We start from the raw sequence: 20,359 nt of genomic DNA on the forward strand, positions 1-20,359 counted from the left end.
GTGATGAGGCAGAGCCATCAATGCTACACTCACAACCTCAGGACCATCTGGCCCATTTCCCTGCCACCAAAATGAACTCTACTATGCTGCACAGGCAAGATGTAGAGCCCACTCTCCTAAGTGCTACAGATGGTGAGTGACAGGGCCAGCTCTCCTGCCTGCCATAAGTAGTAAGAAGAGAGAGGTGGAGGCATCTCTCCCTTACCCATGTCATCACATAGCAAACAGGTGGCAGGGACAGCTCTCCCATACTCATGCTCTTGGGGCTGCATACCTGCCATTAGGCTCAACTCTACTGTGCAGGGCCTGCTCCCCCAAGTGCTGCAGCTAGTGAGGGGCTGGGACAGCTCTGATACTATCATGCCACCAGGGCCAGTTCTTCCAGAATGTCCAGGTTAGGGATGGGGCCAGTTCTGCATAGCCCTCAGACATAAAAATGTCCCCAGGGTGGCAGCCAGGACCAGGGATGTCTGCCTGGCCTTAGGTGAAAATGGACCCTTAGCAGCAGACTCAGATATGATACATAGTGGCAGTATAGGCCACCATGGTCCCAAGTGGCATCACATCAGGCTGTTCCTCACTACCTTCAAGTCTACAGTTCTGCTTCTCTTCATGTGCCCACATCCTTCTGTTTCTCTTTCTCTTCCATCCCTTCACCACTTACTTGCTCCTCTTAGTGGTATCTGGAGTCTCTGAGTGCCTGGCATCATCTCAGAAGCATTTTCAGGAGTGCAACATTCCAGTCATTCACTATGGCACTGGGCAGGGTCATCTCTGGCCTGGGATGCCTCCGCTAGGCCTGTGTATCACTGGAGTGGTGGTCATCTCAAATTAACTCCCTGTCCAGGCCCCATGGCATTCATCTTATGGTCATCTCAGGCTCACTCCTTGCCCAAAGCTGCCTGAGTGGCTCCATATGAAAGTCATCTGTCTTTGGCTCACTCCCACCAGAGGCTCGAGGTCCAAGGAGGGGTTTCTCTAGTTTCTAGCTCACTCCCTGCCCTGCCCTGCCCTGCCCTGCCCTGCCCTGCCCTGCCCTGCCCTGCCCTGCCCTGCCCTGCCCTGCCCTGCCCTGCCCTGCCCTGGGAACCCATCAGGTCCTGCATAGTGGTAGACTAGTAGTCATCTCAGGCTTGCTTTTTCCAGGTAATGTTAGGGTACTAATCATTCAGATGTTCACATGTCAGAACAGTGAGTGTAGACATAGCCTCTCTCCTCTCTGAAGCACCTCTCATTTACTGAAACACAATGTGACACACCTGCCATGCCTCTAGGACCAGGAAGTATCTAAATTCTTAAGTACTTTAAATTCTTTTTAAATTAAAGTTTCTTGGGTGGGTTTTTGGTTTTATAACTTGGAGGTTTTGATAGGTGTTCACATCAAGAACCGTTTTTTATTGTCCTAGTGTGAAGTTTTTTCACTGGTGCTGATGGCTTCAATGATGATAATCTTTTTTAACAATTATAAACTTTGCCCTGTGCAAAACTTAAACTACCTTCACATTCTTTTCCTATATAAACCACTCATTTTTACATCTTTCTGCCCATGCTAGCTGGACAATCAAGTGGGACCCTTAGACCCTGTGGAGAGGACTGAGACGCAAGAGAAAACAAGAGGTACAGCAAGTCAAGAAGTCTGATCAAGCTGGCAAATTTTTTATTGTTCACACAGGTTATATACTCTGAAAACAGGATATGGGAAGGGGTAGGAAAGGAAAGAGGGCTTTGCAGGTGGAGGAAGCTAGCTGAAGCTGTGGGGTCTAACTAAATTATTCTCACAAAGCCTTTCCATTACCAGGGGTTCTAAAAACATCTATATAGCATGATGTTGGCTAAATCTAGAGATCAGGAGGAAGGGTTACTAAGGTGGGTTGCTATGAGGCCTTGTTTGAAGTTCTGAGAATTGACAAGTGAATCATGGAAGGTAAGCAGAAAGAAGAATAGTAGATAGGAGAGCCAAGGGTGAGTGTTTGCCAAGAGTAAGGCTTTTCCATGGCTTCCCACATCTTTCTACTTGTGCCTTTTGATCACTGTAAATATGACTAAACGCATAAAGCAGTAACAATGCCATAATCTACATGCTGCACTATCTTGAAAGTTCTCCCATCAGTTAACTTAACCCATAAGTTTTCTGTTCAGTCCCACTAAAACTTAGAGGACTGAGGCAAAACATAGATTCTTTGCCTAAATGTAGTACAAATGACCTTTTAGCCCAGTTCTTGATAGATTACTTGCTCCCCTCTGAAACCTCATGCATACAGCCTTGGCTGCCCGTGTTTTTGACAGCATTATTGTCCAACACCCTCAGAACTGTCCATTCAGCTCTGATGATAGCATCCTAGAGCTCTTCCATCCTATAGCCACAAACTCTCATGTTCTCCCATAAACCACATATAAACTACTTGGTCAGGTTTATCACAGCCATAGACTGACTCTCATTAACTATTGTCTTTGTTAGTTAACTATCTAGTCACTGTGGCAAATCATGTGATAGAAATAGTGTAAAGGAAAGTATTTGGTTTTGTGTTTTGTTTTGTTTTGTTTTGTTTTGTTTGGCTCACAGTTTCAGGATAATTCAGTCCATCATGACAAGAACAGTATAGTGGCCGGAGCATGCTACATAGCTTATTCACTTTTTTGGTTTATGTTTGGTTGTTGTTGTTATTGTTGTTGTTGTTGAATACAGGAGTTCTCTGTGTAGCCCTGGTTGTCCTAGAACTGGCTTTATATACCAGGATGACCTCCAATTCATAAAGATCTGCCTCTGCCTCCCTGTGTACTAGAATTAAAGGTTTGTGCCACCAGGTCTGGCTTACTTATTCATATTTTGAGAAATCAAGGAGAGGATATTGTCTAGAACCAGAGGCTGACCTTACTTTCAAAGCCCATCTCCAGTAACCTCCTTGTACAATCAAGACAATACCCCCAGAAGTTTCATAACTTCCAAAAACAGTACCAACAGCTAGAGATCAAATGCCTGTGGAAGACGTCTCACATTCAAATTGTAACACTGCAAGTTGGAGATAACTGCAGTCACCCAAGAATATTTTGAGAACTAAATTATATGATGCACAGGTAAGTAGCTTTCTGTAAGTGACTAGGAAGTAATTCTTTTAAGCATTATAGGCCATGTAGTCCCTGTGACAACTCTGCCATTATAGCAAGGAAATATCCACAGATGATAACTAAACAAATGATGTGACTGTGTGCCAATAAAGCTTTATTTATGAAAGCAAATATCAGACTGAGATTTCCTGGCATCAAGTAAGAGCTCAATTTTGGAATTATTGTAATAATTGAACAGCAAAAGGCACTTAACTATATCATTCTTTCATACGAAGTTGCTCACACCGAGTGGAACTCACTACCATGCTTGTTGACTCTGCAGATTATATACATTTGTTATTTCACATGATCTATGTGTCTCAGATTATTGACTAAGCAACATAGTACAGCAAGAAAACTCTCTGCTTCTCTAATTGGATTATCCATCACACATTTAAATTGTCTTGTTCATATGACTTAAAGAGGAAAGAGTTGGCAAAAAGCTCAGCACGTTCTGCAAAACCCAGTGCTGGAGAATACATAGCAAGTAAAGAGTAATCACTATGATTTTCTGAAATAAGTGGCTGGCTTCATTGCTGAACATTCACTTACAGGCGTTTACTACCATCAAAATGATTTCTTTATATTACAGGCTGCCTTTCAAGTTTTCTTCTGCACATTCATTCAGGTGTCTGGTACTCAGTCATACTAAGACATTCTAAGAGGGCCAAGCACAGTGGCCAATGCTCTTAATCCCAGCACTGGGGAGGCAGAGGCAAGCAGATCTCCATGAGTTCAAATCTAGCCTGGTCTACATAGAGGATTCATTCCAGTCAGTGAGAACTACATAATGAGAACCCATCTGAATAAAATTTGAAGATCAATAAATAATAATAAAATATATCCAGAGACACAGATCAATGCTAGAGTTCAATGTTAATTCTTTGCACTGGGTTAATACCTAAGTAAAGCTAATCAAACCAAGGTAAGTCAGTACATTTAGAGTGGAGAATGAATGAATAATAATAACACATGCAAATTAGAGAACTGTAGAGTAGTAGCATGGTTGTCATGAACTCAGCCTTCTCTAGTAGAGTGCTGGGTAGGAAAGAGAATGTCAAGCGGGCCTTTTTCAGGAGTCTGCATGTACATGGAAAAGAGTCCCCAAACTCAGAATCAGGTCCTTGTAAGTGAGGGGGACTCTTAGCACATCAAAGTAAATACTATTCCTGTTTCCTGGTGAGATTAAATCATAAGTTATAAAATATTCTTCCTAAGTTATAAAATATTCTCCTTTTAGCACTTTGCTGGTGGTCTTACTTCAACTTTTTCTGTACATAGATGCATCCTTCTCTCAACTCAGCATCTTCCCTCAAATTTTTATATGAAAAGTACAAGCACTTATTCATTCTGTGAGTTGACCGTAGCCCCCCAATCAACATGCGTTCATCAATATGCACATTACCCAGAACGCCAAGTAGATAGTATAGATCTGGACATGTAATCAAAGCTACTTTGTATAGTTGATCTTAAATAACCAAGGCCAAGATTAAGTTTCAAAGGACAGAAATGCCACTGACTTGTTTGTTGTTACCAGTGTTACCTACAGCTTTTTAAGATGAGATACCAGCACTTAACCAAACAAGCACCACTTAGCATTTCACACCCTTTGTATGAGGGAAACTCCTTATCTTACCCAACTACACACAGCGTCTCCAATCCTTCCTGCTTTTCAGGACTGAGATTGAGAACTTTAGTGAAGGGAGCTAAGGGTTCACAAAACTTCTAATAATAGAAAGTCAAGTGTGTGTCTCAACACTGTTCCTGATACTCTGAGACCTGACCAAGTCCCCACTATTGCTTCTCCTTGCTGGTGACCACATCTATTCTGGTATCAGTGTAGTTTTGATCCTAAGAAAACCCAAGGTCCATAAGACAACAGGGAAAGAAAGAGGAAAAAAAATAATCAGTGTGCTCACCTGCATGGATCAAATGTGAGCAGGCAAAAGGAACCAACCCTGTTTTTTCTTATAAAACTTTCTTTCTGTGCCTGCACGACAAAGAAAGGATTTTCTCCCATAGCCAGTTCTACCTGGAATCACCTTCATACACCCACCTAGAGGCACGTCTCTCAGTTGATTTCATGGATATCAAGTTGACAATCAATATTAACCATCATAAGGCCCAAAGGAACAAATGAATCTACCCACGGCATCAAAGAGCTTTAAGGATGAACTCTCCCCTGTTTTCTAGAGGAATGGGTCTTAATTTTGAGCAGTATTAAGACCGTATGTGAGCGGAAGAATATTATCTTGACATGAAAAATACTTAAAGGGCTCTTCTGACATTCATTCAAGTCCCCAAAATAACAAGGTCTATTTCTTTTCACAACAACTGATTGTAATCTCTGGGGAAACTGAGGTAGCTAAGCAGGTCATTGATTCTTGCCTTAAAGCTCTTCATCAGAATTAAACACATCACTGGGTATTCTTGCTGCTGGAGTGGTAGTACCTTGGTGTATTAAGGAGTGGTACCTTGGCATATCAATCCTTAAGGAGCTTTAATTATTAAAGCTGTTCACCAGAATTAAACACATCACTGAGTATTCTTTCTGCTGCTGTGGTACTTTGGCATATTGAAAAGCATAGGAGATGTCAAGTCATTTTCATTGCCTGGTCCTTAGAAGAATACAGGCAAACATCCAGGCCATAAACAAAGAGGAGGATTGGTTCAGATGTCAGGTAAGTAGCCAGACTGGATGCCAAAGAGAACTGAAATCTCCAATGAAGACTGTAGTTACAAATTTCTATGCCAGCGACAGAAAGACCAAGTCAACAGACACAGTTATTCTTTGCTTTCATTGAGTTTCACAAACACCAGTGTTCCAAAGGCACCCTCATGAGTGAGTTTCCTAGTAAACACTAGGATAAAAGGTACCTTTTTACAAAACTATTTTCAAACACCATGGGACAATTCACTGATGTACTCAAAGGGGTCTAGAAACTCTCTCACAGAGACCATTTTATTCTTGTTGCTGCTGTTACAAATACAGGAGGTTAAAGGCAAACACATCTCAATATGTTCAGCAACCTTCTATTCTGGATCTCCATGGAATTTAGATACATTCTAAGGTTCACAGCTACAACCAAAATCTAGCTCCTGTATTAAGTCTATGACATAAATAATAAAAAGACAAAAAAGACAAAGAGAATAAGAACAGGAAACTCCAAAGGACAAATATAAGAGCCACCTCACTACTGTGGACACTGGGTGATGTCTCAGGAGTTCCTTGGGAACAGGAATGAAATATACAAAGTAGATTTATACCATGTCAGTCCAAGATGAAAAATGAACACTGTTGTAATTACTCAAGGTGGAATGGATGGGAGGTGGAAAGGGGGATCCTGTTAGGTGAAGAAAGCTATTCCACTCTTAATCTTCCAGAATAGCTATGGGCTCTGAGGTCTTTCACAAAAAAATAGATTCTCAGGCTATTACAAAGTTGAAATGTGCCACTCAAGATTCATTTATATTTGTGAATTTATCTAAGAATTACAAAATAACTCAAGTTAGAGACTTAGGTGGTAGTTTTCAGACCTTTCAACAGCTTCAAAGTGTTTTCAAAATGGAAGTAAACTGGCCATCTAGCAGCTTAGATTCCAAACAACTCAGAGCCAATCGTTAAGGGTATAAGAAAGAGGGCTCATTTCTGAGAACTTAATAAGATATTAATAACAAATCCCTAGACAATCTGACAAAAAAACATGAACAACATATACACAAACACAATTAGAGATGGAAGGATGTCTTTGCCACAGACCCATTAGAAAACCAGACCATCATTAGAGAATACTTGAAAATGCATGTTCCAAAAAAGTTAGAAAACATAGACAAAATGATGAATCTATAGGCATATATTATCTATCAAAATTAAGGCCAGAAGATATAAAGAACCCAAACAGACCCGATGTGTACAATGAGATTAAGGCTGTAATCAAAAGCCTCCCCTCCAGGAAAAGTCCAGGACATGATAGATTCACAGCTATGAATTTAGTCTGTCATGAATCTCTCTGTCTTCCTGTCTCTCATTACTCTCTGGAGTAAGCCATGTTCTAAGAAGTAGCTCTGTAGAGGGCCATGGAGGCAAGAACCTGAAGACCTGTATCTGAACAATGGTGTATTTAGAAAGAGAATTTACCAACCTGGTCAAGTTTTTAGCACTGTGCCCCTCATGGCAAAGTGATAGCATTCTCATAAAATAACATAACACAGAAATCTCCATCTGAGAAGCTGTTTTCTCAAAACCTATGTGACATAATAAATCTATCTGGTATTAAGTTATTAAGTTTTCAAGGGATTTGATATATGATATATAACACTCATGCTTGCTTAAGCTACAGAGCTCAAATATCATGCTACGTCTGTTTGACAATTCTATACCTTTGCTACTGAGCCATTCTACCAGGTCTGCAACAGTCCTGAACTCTGTGATGAATGGCTTTATTTATGATTTCACAAAAACCAGAAACACAATCAAGCTAGCATAAGTAAAATGGGGGTTAATAAGAAAACAGTATAAATATCTGAAGTCTCTAAGAGCTGAAAGGGCATCAACATTATACAGAAAACCATCACACCCAGTTTTCTAAGTGTGCCCTGAGAATAACCAAAATTATAACTACATGGCATGGTAGAATGTAACAGGGGGATACTATCAAAACTAGACAACTGGAGAGTGAGGAGAGAGATGAGCTAGAAAAAAATACACCAAATTTTGTCATTAAACTCAGCTCTGGATAAGCTCTGGATGATCCGTGAATTACACATGGCTAGTTCAAATTTAAAAACCAGCTAACATATAAGGCCTACAGATATAAAACAGTTCTGAACTTTCACCCACCAAGGCCTTTAGACCCTCCCAGTTGAGTCACACCATACTAATTGCTGCTAAAGTGAAATATAAACTAATAAAGTAAATTTGAAGACAAATAAGTCATTCAGCTCAAGTAAGAGAGATTAAAAAAAGAAAACATTGAAAAATAAGTAGGTCCTTGGAGACCTATGAACTAGAGATTTTAAAATGCTTTGCCTGGGAAAAGAATAGGACAGAAAATTTTTACTGAAAAACAAAAACAACTCAAGCTGAGCACTATGAAATACACGTTTAATCCCAGCACTCAAGAAAGCAGAAACAGGTGAGTTTGAGGCCATCCTGGTCTTATGTAGAAAGTCTCTCTCTCAAAATTAATTAATCAGTTAGTTAATTTTTTTAAAACCCAAATTCATGAAAGGTATGCAGCTACAGATTCAGAAATCTGAAGATACTTCAATGTGAGGAACTCCAGCTAAGTGCTGAGAAGCAGACACAAGACAGAAGTGTGAAAGCAGCTGAGGGGGCATCACAGGGGGCGTAACAGGGGATGCAACAGGGGGTATCACAGGGGGTGTCATAGGTGGGCACAGGGGGCATCACAAGGGGGACCACAGAGGGACATGACAGGGAGTACCACATACAGCAAAACAGCAAGGAGAATCACAAACCACAGCAGAAACAATGGAAGCCAGAAAATGATGGAATGTTTTTTAAATGTTGGAGAAAAATGAATAAATAAATAAACAAACAACTGTCGACACAGAATGGTCATCTCTCCTGGCCTTTGTGCTTGACTGTGTTACCTCTCTAGCCCACCATTTTATTGAATTTTAAATGTGATTTGAACCCTTCTTATTTCTTTCCTCCCTTACTCCATCTTTTCTTACATTACTATCTTAATTTTTATCTTAGATATTTATTAGTTTGAAGGTACACTCTTGTGCATTTCAACACATACACACACACACACATGTGAATACACACACATGGAAACACACATACACACATGCACACATGTATATACACATAAGCACACACATGCATACACATACATACACATGCACACATACACATACATACACACATGTACACACATGCATAGACACATATGCATACACATAGGCATAAATACACATACATACACACAAAAGAAGAAAAGAGAGGTAAGGAGGGGGAGGAAGGAGATCTTCATAATGTTTTAAGTAAGTCTGTGGTTTTGTGTTTCTCCCTATTCAAAATTATAATGGGACACTTGCAGCATGCAAGCTTTAAGTTTGACATAGCAGTATGATGCCTCACTGGAAGAAGTGGATCACTGTGGTACTTACCTTGAGGTTTATAGTGGAGTTCTTTTTCCTGCTTGTCCTTGCTCCCAGATACACAGACACACACAGACACACACACACAGAGAGAGAGAGAGAGAGAGAGAGAGAGAGAGAGAGAGAGAGAGAGAGAGATGAGCAAACTGAAAACTGACTCTTGGGCCATATAGCAAATAGCCCCTCCAGTCACCATGCCTTTCTCTCAACAGCAGACAGTACTCCCAAACTAATAGCTAAAATAAACCCTTCCTCCCTGAAATGGCTTCTTGTTGGGTGTTTGATCTCAGCAATGACTTGGAAATTAGCATGCCATGCCATTCAAGGTTGCCCAACATTTCAAAAGAAAATACTCTGGAGGCTTATGGCAGGATAATTACTTAAACCCAGGAGTTCAAGTTCAGCATGGACAACACAGTAAGACCCACATCTCAGAGGGGAAAAAAATGAAATGAAATGAAATAAAACTGAAGAAGAGACAGGCCAACGTAGTTCACCATAGTAACAGAATAAATAAAGAGAAAAAGTGTCAAAATCTCAACCCAGTCATGAAACCTGTCAGCAAACTATAAAAAGAAAGACCTTTCTTCTCTGTTGTTGCGGCCCAAGCTGCCCCACGTTGGGCGCCAAAAATGTTGCGGCCCACACTGTTTCGTATTTGGAGGCCAGAAATGTTTCAGACCATTTTGTCAATGTTGGGACCCGCACTGCCAAAAGCCTTGGGGACTAACGTGTTAGCCCTCACTGCCCCAAGCAGCTCAGGTCCACGGGTTGGGGTTCAGCAAGAGAGAGAGTGAGGATGGACGCAAGGAATGGAGACCAGACAGAGTGTGATTCAATCCCATTTATTCTTCAGTCTCTCTTCTTCTCTCCAAGTCACTAGTCCCTAGTTCCTAGTTCCCAGTGCCTCCAAGTTCCAAGTTCTTTCTCCAAGTGCCAAGTGCCTAATTCTCTGTTGCAAGTGTCTAACCTAATTCCTAGTTCCAAGCTGTACTCTAAGTTGTTCTCTTCTGAGTGTCTAATGTCTACTCCTACTCCTAGTGTCTGAATCTCTGTTACTCCAAATTGTTCTGAACTCTCCTGTCTGCCTCTCACCTTTTATATGTCTCACTTCTAAGCCACACCTCTAAGTCATGCCTTTAATCATGCCCTTAGGTCTTGTCTCTAAATCTGATCTCTAAGTCACACACCTTTAAGTCTCTCACACCAAAGAGAAAATCCTGGATATCTAAAGCAAGATGTTATCAGAGTGTGCTCAGCTGTTGTAGGCTAATGTAATCAAGTCTCTTTTCAGGGTATATGGCTCAAGATGGCTACAAGGATGATAGCTGCCTTCTGTCGGCTTCCCACACTCTGTGGTAAAAGGTGTGTATGAAGCAAATCTACAGCTAAGATTATGCTTCATGGTGACGCATGAGCGTCACCCTCGAGACCAGTGGCCATGTCATGTGCTCTCACCACTTCTGCCCGAGCTCCTTCATCAGTGAAGAATAAAACAGAAGAAAGAGTGGAATGTCGTGCCTACAGGTAGCAGTGCTGTTTAAGTAGTAAATCTTAAGGGGGTACAGAGACTGTTGGAACTAATGGGTGAACTTAGCAAGATCTTGGGCTGTTGAGTTAAGCCTTCTAAAATCAAGATTACTGCATTTTATGATTCAGAGTTTGTTTGCTGTTCCTAAGGTTCATGTCAGGTTCGTGTAGCAGCTTCTCGGGTAGAGAACCTCATGCTATCTGCTAATGAAGCTATCCTTGAGGGTTTGTAAGTAGACTTAAAGGGAAACATTAATTCATCAGCAAAATCGCTTTTTAAATATTTTACTAAACCTTGAAGTCAACATCAAGAAAAATGAAATAAAAATAAAACTTACTCCAAAAAGGACAGAATATCCCAGGGACAAATTAGCAGATTATGTCTAAATAAATAGAGAGACACACTGTGTTCTTAGATTGAGAGGGTAAATGTGATTAAGATGTCTGTCTCTAAATGTACCTATCGTTTTAACACAAGGCCAATGACAGTTCTCACACAGCCAGGTATGCTGGCACAGCTCTGTAACCTCAGCACTCAGGAAGCTGAGACAGGAGGACCAGGCCAGCTTGAGCTACCTCTAAAAACCCTATATTAGGACAAAACAAAAGTAAATGTACGGCCCTGATTTCAAGGCTAAATTCTAAAATTTAATTCTAAAAACAGCAATCGGAACCATGTAGGGGTGCAAAAAAATATAGATATGTAGATCTGTTACAGACAAACAGAAAAAAAATAGGGATTCAAGAACTTGGCTCACACATACAGGCTCAGTTCATCTACAACAGAAGTGCTGAGACAATTTAATGCTGCAGGAAAGTCTACTCACCAAGCTGTGTGGGAAACAATTAAATATCCATAAGTAGAAAATGAACATTGATACTTGCCTATACCATAGACAAAAATATCAGCAAGATTGTCTATAGACTTTAATGTAATGCAAACAAAATTAGTTAGGCAGAGATGGGGGTGGGGAGAAATGTTTGCACTCCAAGATAGACAGTTTCTTAGACATGACACAAAACCATAAACTATTCAAAGAAGCTGGTAAACCATATTGTCCTAGTTTTATATTGACGACTCTGATAAAAATACTCTGACAGCAAGCAACTCAGGAAAGAAAAGGTTTACCTCAGCTTACAATTCCAGTCAAAGACCATACCATAGGAATGAAGGTGGCAGCTAGCCACATCATATCCACCAGTCCAGAGCAAAGGAAGAATTAACAAATCCTTGCTTGCTTGCTTGCTTGCTTGCTTGCTTGCTTGCTTGCTTGCTTGCTTGCTTTCTCCAGGCTAGCTTTCTCCTCTCTTATTGTGTTCAGGGTCCTCCTGCTTAGGGAATGATGCCACCCACAGTAGGCTAGGTCTTCCTACATCAATTGATAAGACAAACCCCCATGGATATGCCCATAAAACACCTCCAACTAGACAATCCCTCAGTCAAGACTCTCTTCCCAGGAGGTCCTAGATTATGTCAGATTGACAGTTTAAACTATTACATGCACCTAATCAAAATTCAAAACTTTTGCTTATTAAAAAAAGAGCTTTAAAAAATGAACAGATGACTGGGATGTAGCTCAATTGGGAGTGTGCTTGCCTAACATGCACAAAGTTGAACGCTCGATGCCCAGCACCACATAAGCCAGGCTCTGTGGCCCATGCCTGCTTCAGCACTTGGGAACCAGAAACTCAAGGACAAAACGTTCAAAGTCATCTTTGGCTATACAACAAGGCTAGCCTGAGCTACATGAGACTCTCAAAAGAGAGTACTGAATGTGAATGTCAAGACTTATTAGTGATATAATGAGAAAAATATTTGCTAATAAGGACCAACTTTTAAAACACAAAGAACCATTATAGCAGCAAAAAGGAAAGAAATGATAGAATTGAATTGTGGACAAAAGACTTGTATGGACAGTTTACAAAAGGGTATCAGTGAATAGCCAAATCGAACACAGGTAAAAAGTTGTCCAACCACAAATCTAAATTAAAACCATTTGTACTTGTCTAAGTCTGACAAAAAAGAGAACCTGTGCCTAAATGCTCTGTGCCAGTCTGGCTTCACTGCATTGTAGAGCATCTGAGTCCCAGACCTTCCCATGGCCTATGTGGCTTTGCTACAACAAACTTCTAAGATGGAAACTATTACCCTTATTTTGTTTATGAGGCTAACTTTAGTCTAAATGTGTCTAAGATCACGCTGATAATGTCTGGGCTGCATGTTGCTCTGTCTGGTTTTATGTTCGTGTACAACATATTTGAATTAAAAAAAAAAAAAAAAAAGCACTGGAGAGATGGCTCAGCGATTAAGAGCGCTGACCACTCTTCCAGAGGACCTGAGTTCAATTCCCAGCAACCACATGGTGGCTCACAACCATCTGTAATGGGATCCGATGCTCTCTTCTGGCGTGTCTGAAGACAGCTGTAATGTACTCATATACATAAAATAAATAAATAAGTATAAAAATAAATAAAAATTTTAAAAATCAAACAAAGCTTTAAAAAAAAAAAAAAAGCATACCATCAACAGAGGTGTCTACATGCTCTGCCAAGGATTACAGGGAACTTCCTTTTCTTCATGTTTCAGGACCTCAAACAAACACCTTCTCCTGCCCTCAGATGACAGAGCTGCTGGTTCTTGGGACTTGAGACCCAGACTGAGTTACACCACAGGTTTCCCTGAGTCTCTAGCTTGTTCACCACAGATGGGGGGACTTCTAGACATTCATAGTTATATGAGCCAAATCTCATAATAAATAAATATACATATAATGTCACAAAAATATGAATGTCTCCAGTGGCTGAACATATATATGCATATATATATATATATATATATATATATATATATATATATATATATATATATAAAATGATGACTGAAAAACAGCTCAGTCAAGGAAGCCAGAAGACATTCTGAAAGTCAAAATACTTATGAAGCTTTTGAATCACTTACATACTCTTCAGAAACATACTTCAGATTCCAACTGATCAAGGATTAACTTGAAACAAAGACTCAAATACTTGCGTAGTATAGAAAAAAAAATGGACTTCACATGAAATCAGTAAACATAACACTCAAGTATAATAAATGTCCAGGAAACAAAATTTCCTACAAATTAATACAAAAATGAAAAGATGACTTACTATCAGCTGTGGATCTACAAATCATATGGTGCACTGAAAGTCTGACAGGCACAGGGAAAGCCAAGGGCTGCAGGAATGTGCTCATTGTCCTGAGTTAGAAAAATGTAAAACGAGTGCTGCATCGCTTTACTCATGGGTTATGGAAGAATGTAAATAAAAGTAGAGTTACTAGAAATGTAAAGAAATTCATATCCATATGGCAAAAACTTAGAATTGAGGAAAGCACGAGGAACAGAAAGGCAAAAATAAATGGTAAATCAATCTAACAAAGGCTTCCATATTGCAAGAAATCTTTTCTTATTTTTTAATTTTTAATTATGTGGGGGTGGGTATATGTCTGTGTATAGATAAGTGCTTGTGAGTATGAGTGCCCAAGGAGACCACAGGTATTGAATCTCTTGGAACCTAAGTTACAGGTGCTCATGAGCCACTCCATGTGGATACTGGAAACTGAGCTCAGGTCTGCTGCAAAAGCAGAGTGCTCCTAACCACTGAGCCATCTCTCTAGCCTGTATAATGAATCGCCTAGCAGTAGATAAGAGAGTAACAGTGCAAGAACACTAGTGAAAAGAGTTAAAAGTGTTTTTTTTTTTTAATTTTGGTCAAAATCAAGAGAAAACCATAAAAGAGAAGAATAGAGATCATATCATTAACATTTTTAAAGCCCTAGGAAATGCATGCAACATGATGCAAAACATTGATTTATATTGATAACCTTCACAATATAAAATATTCGCAATATAAAATCAATATATCTAAAAACAAAGAAACAGGCTCATTATCCTGGTTAGAAATATGTAAAAATAAAACTGCACTGTTTGTTGGGTTATGGAACAATATAATAAAAGTAGAGTTATTCAAAACATAAAGCCATTTATATCCATATAGCAAAAAAATAAATAAACATTTACTTATTTAGTCAAACATGGGAATTTAATGTTAAAAAGGTAAATTAACTAGATAATTAAAAGACTCATTTTATTATCAAAAATTAGGGGCAGAGGCTGGAGAGCTGGCTCAGCAGTACTTGTTGCTCTTGCAAAAGACTGGGATGAGTTCCCAGAGCCAACATGGGACACCTTACACCTGCCTGTAACTCAAGTTTCAGGGGCACTCAGAGCCCTCTTCTGCTTCTGTGGATATCTGCACACATGTACACACACACACACAGACACACACACACACAAACACACAATTTTTAAAAAGACAGTTTTAAACTGGGGAAAGTATAATGTAAAGGTGATAACCTTCACATTCCGTTCTGTAGAGCCAATTACAGCGACTTACAGTGGACAAATCATGAAATGAAATATCACCAGGAAAGCATACAGAGCCCTCCAAAGACTTAGAGACACAGAGAGAAGAGCAGTAGACAGCAAAGCAAGAGACAGACAGGACAAAGGCTTGAGGAAGGACTCCTACTTCAGCTTTGCAAAAGATTCGACTGTGTTATTCATTTTTTTCTCAAGCTGTATAAATTTCCTTTTTATATTGAAATTATTATGTATATTTTCTGATGATGAAAACACAAATGAATCTCTAAATCAGTAGTGGTTTGCCACAGTGTCTGACTACAGCATGATGGAACTGAAAATGAATAATGTGTGTGTGTGTGTGTGTGTGTGCGTGTGTGTGTGTGTGTGTGTGTGTGTGTGTGTGTGTTATTTATGTGTGTCTATATACATATGTACATGTGCCCATATGAGGCCAGGAGTCAATGTTAGGTGTCTTCCTCAATCACTCTTACCTTATTTTTTGATGAAGGATCTTACTACCTGAGTTCAGAGACTGGATACACTAGCTAGACAGCAGCAAGCCCTTGAGTCCCCTGTTTCTGTCACTCTCTATAGGGATTGCAGGTACCCACTGTCATGTCCAACTTCCCCATGGATACTGGGAATCTGAACTCAGGCCCCCATACACTCACAGAAGAATTTTATCCATAGAGCCATCTTCTCAGCCCCTGAAATGTTTATTAAACAATATAGAAAAATAAGTTTTTTTAATTATTAAAATACTATCTCATGTAAATTATTGGTGGAAAATTCAAACTATAATTACAGTATACTTTGGAAATGTGGACAACATACTTATTGCATAAATGAAACTTACATAATGCAGCCAAATCTATAATTATAGCCAAATTCACAGCCTTAAAAATTGTGTTAAACAAGATGACTGTAACTAAAACAAGAATATGTTTAGCAATAGAAGTTAGAAATGAAACATAGCAAAATAAATCTAATAGCAAAAAGAAAAGATTAGTTAACTTGAACACAAATATAAACATCAAAAGTAACTATAACTTAAGACAAGGGAGATGGATCACTGGGTAAGCTCACAGCCATACATGTAAGAAGACCTGAGTTCAAATCCCTAGCACTGACGTTAAAAAGCTCACCTCAGTGTGGGCATGGGAGAAAGGTCCTCTATCCCACCCTGACCCCCACCCCATCCCTGTGACAGGCTGGAGGAATTGCTGCCCCAAAGGTCATGAGAGCAGGACAGCAAACCCCATGGAACTTGGGATAGCAGAGCCTGAGCCTTGCCTAGGCACCACAGCTTTACCACAGTGGTAAAGCTGGTCCTGGTGGCAAAGGGAAGGGGAAGTACAGGCACGAGGGGATGAGAACCAGAGAACTGGCCCTGCCCCTTGCTGGCTGCAACACTGGGTGAGCTACCTGGGGCAGTGCTGGCCCTGGTGGTTTGGGCACAGGAGAGCTGGCAGTCTGACCAACCCAGCTACCTCCCAGGCCCAGATCCAGGACTTTGAGTTGGCCCACCCCTACTCCATCTGTGAACTGCTGGAGCGTGTGAAAAGGCCAATTCTGAAGATCTAAAGCTGCAGGCTCTCCATGACACAGGGCAACAACAGGATAGCCCAGAGGAGTCCAGGTGAGGATCCTGGATTGATGGTGTAGCAGAAACCAGAGGCCTTGAACCAAACCAATGACTCACTGCAATGAACATTTACAAGTAAAGGCTGTGGGACACACTGTGACACACTGCAACTTCCATGATAAGCTGTGTGTGGTTTGGGTTTTGGTTTTATCATTTTTATTGTCCCCCCCCCCCTTTGGGCAGGGGAGGTTGCAAGGGCAGAGGGTGGATACCAAGGAACAGGGAGATGAATGGGATTGGGTGCATGATGTGAAGTTCAGAAAGAAGCTATTAATGATTTTTTAAAATAATCACCCACAATGGCACATCTCTGCAACTCCAGTGTCTGCGGAGGAGATGGTACAATCCTTGGAGCTTCTGTGTCAGCAAGACCTTGTCTCAAAAATAAGGTTGGGAGTGATTAAGCAAAACATATGACACTGGCCTCTGACTTCAACATACATTTACACAAATGTTCACACACACACACACACACACACACACACAAACACACACGAATGCACACAAAGAAGGTAACATTTTTCCCTCAGAATTTATTTTAAAACACATTTACAACTCTAAACACTCAGCACGGTTCCAGTTGATACCCAAATAGCAACGCATTTCATTCTCAAAGCAACCAGTCTTGTTTCCTCATCACATTACAGACGGAGCAAGCCAGGCACTGACTTGTGAGATAACCGACCCAAGACCAACAAGCAGCAGCAGAGGGATTCACAAATGAACATTCTGAGTACAGTGTCTATGTGCTCGACCACTATACACCATGGGATACACCATATGGATTACTGTGCAGTCCTCCTCAGTAACTCCATCTGTGATTTCTGGCTCTTTCTAGAAAGGCTTAAACATCACGGGTGACTCACGTCATTAGGGGCATATAGACTTGTCCTTTGAGCACTTTTTGGAAAATGTTTCCTCATCTACTCCAGTTGTTCACACGCCTGGTCTAGCTTTCCATAAACTTTCAGACTTGCTTTACATTTGCAGAAAATACACCCCACACCCAGATCCTCTCTTGTCAACATTTTTCCATTAATATAAAGCGAATCCAACTGACTTGCCAATATGTACGTCAGGATTAAATTCACGCTCCCCTCAGCTATCTCTGCCGCCCTCCTCCAATGCTGGAGATTCAGTCTGTCGTCTTCCCTGGGAACACTGCCCACTCCTTCCCAGCATTCCCTCCTGCAGCCCAGCGTCGCTCTTCTGTCCTCACATCACTTCTGGGATGCCACATTCCATTTCGTCACTCTGTCCCTTTGGATTCCTCCTGACTGACAGTTCCTCGCATGTACATTGCTTTTGTTGACTTTTTGTAGTTTTGAAGAGAAATGGTCTGGTGTTTTGCGAAGTGTCTCTGTCGGGTTGTCTGATCCACAACTATACTGGGTTTATGAGTTTGGGGAATGGACTTATTTTTAATCCCATCCCACTACAGTGACCGTTGGTTTGGAGTTGCAATGGCTCTGTGGGCTTCTAGGTAGAAGGCTTGGTCACTGCTGGTAGATTCAGTCACAGAGAGGTGGTACAGCCATGAAGATTTTGAAGTAATCAGTGAATGCTTCCATGGATGGATTCAGAATTTCATGGTCCTACTGGGAAATGACAGAGAGCAGAAAGTAGTGCCAGGTTGGAGCAAGTAGGTCACTGCTGTCTGTCTTAGAAGGACATTTCTGTCCCTGGCCCCTTCCTCTCAGTCCCTCTCCCTCTGTCTGCTGTGAGATATAACACTGTGCTCTACCCATGCAACCCTCCATAATATTCTACCTCAGTACGCTCATGCTAAGACAGGTAGAGTTGAGCAACTGAGGTCGGAAACCCTTGAAACCATGAGCCAACAACACATTTCCTCCTTCCTGATGATTTTTAATGTGTACTTTGTCACAGTAAAGAGTGACTCAGTACTACGATCAGTCTCATGTATCCTGAGAGCAGAAACTGCCATACGCTTCCTAGAATTAATTTCAGCAATAAGGCTCCCTGTAATGCAAATATGCAACGCCATTTCTAAAAATCTTGAAAAGATGATCAGAGATCAGGTGCTCTGGGAACAGCTGATCTGGGTACAGCTGATCTGGACACAGCTGATCTGGACACAGCTGATCTGGGTACAGCTGATCTGGGCACAGCTGATCTGGGCACAGCTGATCTGGGCACAGCTGATCTGGGTACAGCTTATCTGGGCACAGCTGTGTTGAATGAGTAAGAACAATAAAGATTTGGGAGAGTTCTTTAAATTGCTCACAGTCTTTCTCTCCAGATGGGTGGTTAGTGGGTGATTTTTATCTTTTATCGTTGCTCCCCAGACTTTTTAAAATATCTTACAATGAGTTCATGCTGCTTTTTGTTTTTATGTGTATGGATGTGGGTGTTTTGCCTACATGAATGTCTGTGCATCACAGCAGTATCTGGTGCCCTCAAAAGCCATAGAAGGGTGTTACATTCCCTGGAATTGGAGTGACGAACAGTTGTGAGCTGTCATGTGGGTGCTGAGAATTGAACCCCAGTCAGTCCTTTAGAATAGCAAACCACCAAGTCATGTTTCCAACCTTGACGTCCTAAACTTTTGTCATTGTAGAAAGCAATATGTCTTTTGTTGTTGTTGTTGAAGAAAAAAATCATTAATAAGTTAGTATGGATGTTAGCACTAACCATGCTTTGCAGCCGGGGTTCTGAATGGTTCCAAGCCAATCTTCTACAGTCATAGTAGCTGGAGATCTAGACTTAGGCTTCCTCCACGACCCTCAAGGCTAAAGCTCTTGCGACTAGTTGTCAACAATTGGCGTTAGAATTGTCTCCTCCTTACCAAGCTCATACTCTCAGATCAATAGCTTTCTTCTTTAGTTTTCTTTCTATTTTTGTTTGTTCTAATTTCTCTGTATCTCTCCTCCTCCCCTAGGTCGTCATTCTGACAGTTTCTGACACTTTCCTTATGGTTACTGGAGGGTTTTTTTTTTTTTTTAACTTTTTAGTGATTCTTTGTGAATCTCATATCATGCACCCCAGTCCCATGCATCTCCCTGTCCCTTCCTATCCACCCCTCTGCCTTTGCAACCTCTCATGGCCCCCAAAATAAAAGAGTAATATAAGCGAACCGGCAGTGGCGCAGCGCAAGGCGCTGGCCTGCAGAAGGCGCGGGGCCCTCTGCGCTCTCTCTCTACCCGCGCGTTTCGAATCCCGCCCCGTCCCGTTTGTCTCCTCCCGTGTCTCATGGGGAAAAAAAAAATTGCCGGGCAGTGGTGGCACACGCCTTTAATCCCAGCACTTGGGAGGCAGAGACCGGCGGATTTCTGAGTTCGAGGCCAGCCTGGTCTACAGAGTGAGTTCCAGGACAGCCAGGACACAGAGAAACCCTGTCTCGAAAAACAAACAAAACAAAAAACAACAACAACAACAACAAGAAAGTAATATAGATGATAGATAGATAGATAGATAGATAGATAGATAGATAGATATCTTGTCTTGGAAGCTACAATGTCACACAGTATACATTTTTGTCCACATATCTTTACTTGCAAATGCTCATTGCAATGAATCATTG

General features: G+C 41.0%; 1 non-coding gene across 1 annotated transcript; it reads right to left on the bottom strand.

The window, feature by feature from the left end:
• Positions 1–1,148: 1,148 nt before the first annotated feature.
• LOC117709734 (small nucleolar RNA SNORA17) lies at positions 1,149–1,281 on the bottom strand. The gene has a single exon (XR_004606966.1). It is a non-coding gene; the product is annotated as a small nucleolar RNA SNORA17 (small nucleolar RNA).
• Between the last annotated feature and the right edge of the window lie 19,078 nt (positions 1,282–20,359).

This window comes from Arvicanthis niloticus, chromosome 5 (genome assembly GCF_011762505.2).
Source record: "Arvicanthis niloticus isolate mArvNil1 chromosome 5, mArvNil1.pat.X, whole genome shotgun sequence".
Taxonomy (NCBI): domain Eukaryota; kingdom Metazoa; phylum Chordata; class Mammalia; order Rodentia; family Muridae; genus Arvicanthis; species Arvicanthis niloticus.